At 48.1% G+C, this 9,414-nt stretch overlaps 1 long non-coding RNA gene across 1 annotated transcript; it reads right to left on the minus strand.

Annotated features, from left to right (window-relative positions):
- Positions 1–836: 836 nt before the first annotated feature.
- LOC144379907 (uncharacterized) lies at positions 837–9,188 on the minus strand. The gene is made up of 2 exons (XR_013443437.1): positions 8,695–9,188; positions 837–1,047 (listed from the first exon to the last, which is right to left on the minus strand). It is a non-coding gene; the product is annotated as an uncharacterized LOC144379907 (long non-coding RNA).
- Between the last annotated feature and the right edge of the window lie 226 nt (positions 9,189–9,414).

Here is a 9,414-nt window from a genome sequence, read left to right on the forward strand (position 1 = left end):
TTGTTACAAAATCACTGGATTGTATCCTGGACATTTTGAATATTATGTCATGGGACTCGGCGTTCTGTCTAAATCCTATGAGAATGTTGTTATTCTCGTTTAAATAGGCAATTGACTTGGTTGAGTTCAGGCTGCAAGTTTTATCCAGTTTTCTGTGGGTTGTGAATTGGTATCGGTTCCATTACAAAGTCTTCGCAGTGCTATTCAGCTCTGTCCTCCAGATGCACCATCCAGTGGCCAATCTGGAACCTGGGTGGTGTCTGCCCTAGTTTAGTTTTCAAAATCTGTGGTGTGCTGTGTAGAGTCAGACCCACACAGTTAATAAACCACTTTGCAATCTTCCCAGTCCTTTCCAGTTCCTTGGGGTTGGTTCCCTTTTGTGGTCCTCTGGCCAGAAAGGTACGGCTTTATTTCCCCCATTTTGCCACATTCTCCCATGACTGGACCCATATCTGGAGCCAAGGGGTGGGGGGCGGGGTGGGGGAGAGAGATTAAGGCTCTCCCTCTTGGGAATCACAGCCCCTCTGATCAGAGATGAAGATTCTCCTCACTCAGAATTTAGGCTCCCGAAGGTCCCTTGCTGTCACTGCTCCTGCTGCTGCCACCATCAACTCAAAATTGCCTAGGGGGTGAGAAAAGAAAGACCAGAAAAAAGACAAAAAGAAGAATGGTATCTTCCCATATTTCTCTCCATGTTTAGAGTGCCCTTTCCCACTCCTCTAGCTCCTGGAGCTCTCCGTTCGTGCTGTGTGCATTTCCAGATTTCAGACTGTGTTGAGTCTAGACTAGGGGATACTTGAGGGGGAAAAGGAGGAAATTCACTGCTGGTCCAGTAATACTTCGAATTCTGGCATTCTTCCCCAATGTGCCCATTATGGTTTATTTTTTCTCTCCAGGTTTTATATCTGCATTCAGTGGGAGAGACAGGGTGGAGTGTGCTGATTCCATCTCATCTGGAACATTTCATTTTGTAGGATGTCCCCAACACAGGGATGCGTTATGACTTTGGTAGGTCCTAGACACTTTTGCATTTGTGGGCTCCTTCCTCTATAAAAGAAAAATAAAATACATTTCATATCGCTTTGGTACAAAGATGAACATAATCCAGGCTGGATTCATTACTATTAACATTCATTTATTTCTTCTGATTTCAAAATAAATTAAGACTAAAGTATTTTTGTGGGTCTCTAAAAATATCATGGATAAATTGGCGCCGTCTCAGTCTGGGTCTGTTCAATGTTTCCTCGAGACTAGACCCAGAACGTGTCAGGGTACTGCTGAAATGATACTGTGTTATTCTCAGCATATCAAGATGACTTGATCAGGGCGCCTGGGTGGCTCAGTTGGTTAAGCGACTGCCTTCGGCTCAGGTCATGATCCTGGAGTCCCGGGATCGAGTCCCACATCGGGCTCCCTGCTCGGCGGGGAGTCTGCTTCTCCCTCTGCCCTTCCCCCATCTCATGCTCTCTCTCTAATAAATAAATAAATAAATCTCAAGATGACTTGATCATCATGGAAACCTCGACTGGTCATAGGAACCTTGGTTCCATTGTCAAATTGCTGCCTGCTGGACATTTTCTCCTTTGTGCCAGATAAGTTTTGTGGGGAGATATCTGAGACTTTGCCAATTCTCCAGTTGTCTCTATTTGCCTAATAAACTACCCTCAAATTTACTGCCATTACAAAAACCATTTTATTGTGCTTCTGGATTCTGTGGATCAGGAATTCAGACAAAGCACAGGTCTGCCTTGTCTCTGCTCCTCCATGATCTGGGGTCTCAGCTGAAATGACTTAAACTACCGGAAGTGTCTTAAATGGCTGGTGGCTGGAGGATCCACTTCCAAGATGGCACCCAGGCTGGGGGGTGCTGACAGATAGGCTCGGTGGGGATTCTTGTCACCAACATGTGGTTTCTTGTTGTGGCTTGGGCTTTTTACAGCATGACTGTGTGGTTCTGAGAGTTCACAAGAACACCAGAAAGAGGTTCCAGGGGACAAGGGCAGAAGTTGCAGGGTTCTCCTGGTCTGGCCTTAGAATTCACAGTGTCATTCCTGCCATGTTCTTTTGGTTACCGGTGAATCTCTATGCTCCGCCCAGATTCAAGGAGAGGGAAACTATTCACCTTCTGATAGGGGTGTGCCAAAGAGCATGTGGGGTGGGGAGATTTTGTTGACATCAATTTTGGTTTTGGAAAATACACTCTGTATTTTGCAGTATTCTGTTCCTCATCAAATCTTCACCTACCAGCCTTAGAGCATCCATGAAGTCTCCGGCCTGAATCAATCAACAACTATGATGGTTTCTCTATTTCCATCACTCCCTCTATTTTTATTGGTTGGCTTTGTACTGTAAGGAAGAGGTTTCCCTTCTCCTTAAACAATATGACTCATGGATTTCTAAGTTACAATGTGTTGTAGTTGGTTATCATCATTTTTATTTTGATGCTCTAATTGCCCCAGACTTGGTTGGTGGGAGCCCCTTTATGTCCTTTTGGCATCTCATTATTATTCTCTTATTTTATTTTTTTTTTAAGATTTTATTTATTTATTTGACAGAGAGACACACAGCGAGAGAGGGAACACAAGCAGGGGGAGTGGGAGAGGGAGAAGCAGGCTTCCCGCCGAGCCGGGAGCCTGATGCGGGGCTCGATCCCAGGACCCTGGGATCATGACCTGAGCCGAAGGCAGACGCTTAATGACTGAGCCACCCAGGCACCCCTTATTCTCTTATTTTTATTTATTTTTTAAAAGTAGGCTCCATACCAAGCATGGAGCCCAATGTGGGACTTGAACTCACAACCCTGAGATCAAGACCTGAGCTGAGATCAAGAGTTGGACACTTAACCGGCTGAGCCATCCAGGTGCCCTGTCACTATAGTTCTCTGAATGCTTTCTTATTTTCCAGGTGCCCCACTAACATTGGAATCAGCCTTTTCTTCAAGAAGACCTAATTCCTTTTGGTGAAGGATGATGTTTAGAAACCAGGATCTGGGTGTTCTGATGTGCTTGTTGCTAATGGGATAACAATGTTTCTTGGCCCTCTCAGGGGGCAGTGCCAGGGGAAAAGTGCACACATACAAACACATGTGTATGTATATACACACACCTATACAAACACACATATATACATATACATACACATATACAAATATATTTGTATAATATATAATTTATATAATTATATAATATATATTTGTTATATGTGTGTGTGTATATATACACATACATACAATACCTACACACAATTTATGTCCTATATATATATACACATACATACAAATACCTACATACAATTCACCCTGACAGCTCCAATTCCTCAGGCCTGCCCCCTTTCCACATTTGTAATTCTCCTCCAGTAATGAGAAAAACCTGGCTCCCATTATCCTCAATAGATTTGCTCAATCCCCTGTGTGTAACTGATTTTCCAACCATACCAGCTGCCTTCTTGGCTTCCAGCCATGTTGCCGTCTCCAAGGGAAAGGAAGGGAGAGGGAGGGAGGAGAGGGGAGAGGAGGAGGGTTTCAAGCACTTGGCAAGCTCGCCCTCCACTCCATCCCTACTTCCCCTGCTTCAGTAGGTCTCTGTGGCTAGGGGCCCTCGGCTCTCTCTGCCTCAGCCTCTTCTTCAGCCCCTTCACTCCTTCTGGCTCCTGAGAGAGTTTCTTTCTTTCCATTTTATGATTTTTTTATTTTTTAAATATTTTATTTATTTATTTGACAGAGAGAGACACAGCGAGAGAGGGGAACACAAGCAGGGGGAGTGGGAGAGGGAGAAGCAGGCTTCCCGCCGAGCAGGGAGCCTGATGCGGGGCTCGATCCCAGGACCCTGGGATCATGACCTGAGCCGAAGGCAGACGCTTAACGACTGAGCCACCCAGGCGCTTTATAATTTTTTTTTTTAAACATTTTTTTTTTTTTAAGATTTTATTTATTTATTTGAAGAGAGAGACACAGGGAGAGAGGGAACACAAGCAGGGGGAGTGGGAGAGGGAGAAGCAGGCTTCCCGCTGAGCAGGGAGCCCGATGCGGGGCTCGATCCCAGGACTCTGGGATCAGGACCTGAGCCGAAGGCAGACGCTTAACGACTGAGCCACCCAGGCGCCCCTATAATTTTTTTTTAATTACAAAAACATTTCATGCTCATCTTTACGAATTCAAATAATGCAAAGCGTGTAAAGTGAGGCATGAAAATGTATAGCCGCCCCCCGGACTCCACCTCCAAGAGAGAACTAGAATTCTTTCCTGGGCTTCTAAGAGCACTCATGTATATTTATACAATTTTAAATATTCATAGGCTAGTTTGATATATTTTCATTGCTTGTTTTCTGGGTCTGAGCATAACACATCTGCCACAATCTTAAACACATTGGAATCCATTAAAAGAATGTATAGTAATTTATCCTTTGACCTACAGACTGTTTTTAAAGGTAACTTTCACTGGTGCCGGATGCCCTTCATAACCACTGTCCCCCCCACCCCACCCCAGAACCCTGTTCAGCATCGGCAGGCGGGTTTTTGCCCGGATTTGGTTAGGGAAGGCGGGCAGGGATTTGGAAGGGGAAGGAGAGTGAGTTGTGGGTGCTTACTACCTCGGTTCTCCGCAGGGTTGCACCCGGCCGGCCATGACCCTCACAGCTCCTGCAGGGGGCGCTCTCCATACAGCTCCTCCTCGCATCCCTCCAGGCCCAGGGAGGGCTACAGCCACTGCCCGGTACTTTGTGGTTTCCCGCCACCTTTCCCACACTTGAGTAAATAGTCCCTTTATCAAACTCAGATTAGCTTATTTGCATGTGCGGGACGGTTGCACATGGGGACAGCACAGCATGGTCTCAGGGACCGTTTGCCAAGCGCTCACACACACCATGGCAAGCAGTTCCACCCACCGAGGGCTCGCTAAAATGTGCATGCAATTACTGCCCCGCCCCCACCCCGAGAGACAATCCCGGGCTTGTTATTGCTGAAGAATAGAGAACAAAAACCCTCGGGGGCAGCACCGGAGGCCCCTGGTCCGCCGGGCGTCTGCACGTACCACACCCTCTGCTCCAGCCACACAGGGGGAACAGGTCCCGGAGACGTCAGATCTCAGTAAAGCATGTTTGAGGCTAATTGCCAGCACACAAAGAATTCTAACAGGTCTCTTCTATTCTGACTCAGCCACATGGACAGCCACGCAGCGCGGGCTCGGTCTCTAAGGCGCGCGGGCACACACACGCACCGCACAGCTCTCTGGCAGCCCCTGCCACAGCAGGTGGGGAAGCTCAGTCCCGACTGTCTGGGAGAAGGCGGCCTGGGTTCTGCTGCATACTGGCCATGACCTTGAGTTGGCTGCCTCCCTGCTGCCGGGAGCCTCTCCCCAGGGATCACGAAGACCATCAGGGCCACGGTTATGAATGAATGAGGCCGGCACAGCCTCTCAAGCCCAGGGCGCTCAGCAAGTGCTAACTCCCTCCCAAGCTCCTCAGGGGCTCACTCGGATTCCCTTTGTCTCTCCTGGCCCAGGGGTCATCTCTCCACACAGACCATGGTCTAACCACCATTGTACCCTGGGCTGCTGGCCCACTGAATGTTGCTGACCACCGCCCCTGTGGCCACCTCATAGCTCCATGCACAGCCCTACTGTAGCACTTCCCTCCCTGGGAGGCCTTCCCTCTCAGCTTTCTGGATTCTCCCAACCACACTACCCCAGGGGAGCCCAAAGTCTGGCCTGAGCCTTTTTACTTTTTTTTTTTTTTTAATATTTTACTTATCTATTTGACAGAGAAAGAGAGAGAGCGAGCGAGCACAAACAAGGGGAGCAGGAGAGGGAGAAGCAGGCTCCCCACTGAGCAGGGGCTTGATGCTGGGATCATAAGCTGAGAGGAAGGCAGAGGCTTAACCGACTGAGCCACCCAGGCGCCCCAGAGCCTTTTTACTTTTTATCAAGGTGTGCACCCAGAAGAAGGGGCCTCTGTCCCCAGATTCTGCACTCTGAAGTCTGAGTGGACTCAGCAAGCAAGCACTTGTGAAGGAATGAACCGTTTTGGTGTCCTGAAATAACATTAAAGTTTTTCCCCCCCTTCTGATCTTAAAAGTACAACATACTTACCAAATTTTTGGAAAATACAAAAATAGTAATGCAAAACCAAAATAGAAATCCAACCACCCAGAGGTAATTGTGACTCCAATTGTGGTAATTCCTTTAGGTCTTTATTTTTCTTTTTAAGATTTTATTTATTCATTTGACAGAAAGAGAGAGAGGGAGAGCACATTCAGGGGGAGCAGCAGGCGGAGGGAGAGGGAGAAGCAGGGTCCTGGGATCAAGACCTGAGCTGAAGGCAGACGCTTAACTGACTGAGCCACCCAGGTGCCCCTTCCTTTGGGAAGTAAGCTCTACACCCTACAGGGGGCTTGAACTCAACTCACTCTACACCCTACGGGGGGCTTGAACTCAACTCACAACCCCAAGATCAAGAGTGGCATGTTCTACTGACTGAGCCAGCCAGGCACCCCTCCTTTGAGCCTTTTCTATGTGTCTGTAGGCTATATATATATATATTTCTCTGTATATTTGTACATTTATGTATATAATTAGCACATGCTTTCATATGCTTTGTGTTCTGCTTTTGTCATTTAACATCATTTTTCTCCTAATTTTTATTTTTCTGACTATTTAAATTTCCTATTTTCCTATGTAAGCCTTCTAAAATTCAGGAACAGCAGTTCAAAGGCTGAGTAAGATTCCACCCTATGAGCAACTCCAGCTGGTGGAGATCTAGGCTGTGTTCCATCCTCGGCTACAGTAGCAGCCGCTGGTAATTATGTTACTCATTGTCCTCACCTCTTGTGATACAGTTAGGCACTCAGACATGGGAGTGTTTGCATCTTGTTCCAGTTCAGTCATTAATAGGGCCCTCGCTCACTGTCAGAGGTATCACCTTGTGGGGAATAGATTACATGGACCTCCCTAGGAGGACTCAGGCACCACAGGGAAGAAGGGGTTGGCAGGGTGGGGGGAGGCAGATGGAGGTGGTTCCTGGGTTATGCTGTGGGCACCTGGTTGGAGGATGGTGATGCCAGTCCCTAAGATGTGGTGGAGCTTGCAGGGAGTGTGATGAGGTTTGGATAGGTTGAGTCAGAAGTGTCCAGGAGACTTTCCAGGACATTCTCTAGGGGCAGCTGGAGACCCATTCCTCACCCAGCAGAGGTCACTCGGTGTGGGTGGGGGGTGGACTTTGCTTTCCATGGATTGCTCAGCAGCTCGGTGGAAGGAAGAAGCCATCCCAAGCACTTCACCAACACCTGTGTTAGGGCACCAGTGAGTGGGGGAGGGGGAGGAGACGGGACACTGAAGTTTCCAGCAATTTATCATGACCTTCCCCTAAGCTTATCACACACAGGTCTCAGATGGTCAACACTGAAATACAGCATTGTTATAACCCGTACCTCAGTCCAAAAAAAGGGGCTGTCTCAGCTGGAGCTCTAGCTTGGCCGGCTTTACTTTCCAACCTCGAACCTCTGCCTCTGTAACTCAGTGGCCCATCGGTGGGGAATCAATGACGGCCCCCTCCCCTCACTGACAGAGGAAAGATCTGATGCCCAGAGAGAAGAGTGACCCCTCAAGGTCGGGTCTGGGGGATGCATCCTAGAATTCCAGAGGCGGGGTGAAAAGAGTAACCACGGCTTCCACATCTAAATTAATCCTTGCTGCAACCCTGGGAGGGGGCTGTCATCATCCCCATTTGCAGATGAGAAGGCAGAGGCTCAGAGAGGTGATGTCCCTTGGTTTCACTCCTGGGTATACACCCCAGAGAAACTTGCATGCGGGTACTAGGAGACCCAGCAGGGATGTTCAGAGCAGCTCCATCTCTGCAAACGGCCAGAGACCCACACCGCATGGATGAATTGGAGAAACAGAATGCTGAGTGACAAAAATGGGAAGACGCACACAGCCAAGTCCCATTTTCATAAAAAAGACAAGCAAAAAGAATAGTGTTGTGGTGGGCGCCTGGCTGGCTCGGTCAGTGGCACGTGTGACTCTTAATCTCGGGGTTGTGAGTTCGAGCCCCACGTTGGGTGTAGAGATTATTTCAAAATAAAATCATGGAGCGCCTGGGTGGCTCAGTCAGTTAAGCGGCCGGCTCTTGATTTCGGCTCAGGTCATGATCTCAGGGTCTTGAGATCAAGCCCCACATCGGGCTCCACACTTAGCAGGGAGTCTGAGATTCTCTCCCTCTGCTCCTCCCCCAGCTTGTGTACTCTCACTCTCTAAAGTAAGTAAATAAATCTTTAAAAAAATAAAATCTTGGGCGCCTGGGTGGCTCAGTTGTTAAGCGTCTGCCTTCCGCTCAGGTCATGGTCCCAGGGTCCTGGGATCGAGCCCCGCATCGGGCTCCCTGCTCAGCAGGAAGCCTGGTTCTCCCTCTCCCACTCCCCCTGCTGTGTTCCCTCTCTTGCTGTCTCTCTCTCTGTCGAAAAATAAAATCTAAAAAGAAAAAAAATAATAAAAAAATAATAAAAATAATATCTTAAAAAAAATCCTTTATAAAGATGATGCAGAGAGGTAGGCCCTCAAAGGCGCATGTGGAGCTTTGACATTGTTGGCCAGACCCTCTTGAGTTTGGTCGGTGGGTCTGTAATTATTCTGCGTTATATCTAGGACATCGATTCTCGAGCTGTTTAGGTTGAATACTGCGTATTTTGACCAGGGAAGAACCCACCTGGGCGTGCTGCGCTGTCAGGATCGGGCATGGAGAGACGGGTGGTTCGAGTGGCAGCTTCCTGATGGGAGGCCTCTGTTCCCCGAGAACATAATGCTGCAAAACAGACAGTAAATGGGGCACGTGGCAGTCTGTGTACATATAGCTCTGACTCCACGACTTATAGCTTTTGTATTTTATGTTTCATCGTCAGTGACTTTATATTGTTTTCGTCTCTCTGGGCAAAAAGGTGCCTTTCATTTCAAGAGGTTTTCCTTTTTAAAAAAAAAAAAAGCTTATTTAATTATTAGAGAGAAAGAGAGTGCACGCACACGAGCTGTGGGAAAGGGGCAGAGGGAGAGGGACAAGCAGACTCCCCACTAAGCGGGGAGCCCAACTTGACTCGGGAGCTCGATCCCAGGACCCTGAGATCATGACCTGAGCTGAAGACAGATGCTTAATGGACTGAGCCGCCCCGGCGCCCCTCAAGAGGTTTTCCTTTTTAAGCTGCAGTTCTAAACACTTACCTTAGTTATTTTGTTCTACACCCGAAATCAAATCTTGTTCGTCCTCTTCTCTTTTTTCCAAGTTTTGTCATGTTGTTCTATTACTTTTATAATTTCAGGAAGGAGCAGCGAGGGGGAGAAAAAAAGGGGGGAGAAGGAGGGGCAGGATGCCACAGCCGTAATGACTGAGGGGCCTGCCTGGGATGGGCAGCGGGGCCACCGAGGCCCCCTGCGC

The sequence above is a fragment of the Halichoerus grypus genome, chromosome 13, assembly GCF_964656455.1.
Source record: "Halichoerus grypus chromosome 13, mHalGry1.hap1.1, whole genome shotgun sequence".
NCBI classification, from domain to species: domain Eukaryota; kingdom Metazoa; phylum Chordata; class Mammalia; order Carnivora; family Phocidae; genus Halichoerus; species Halichoerus grypus.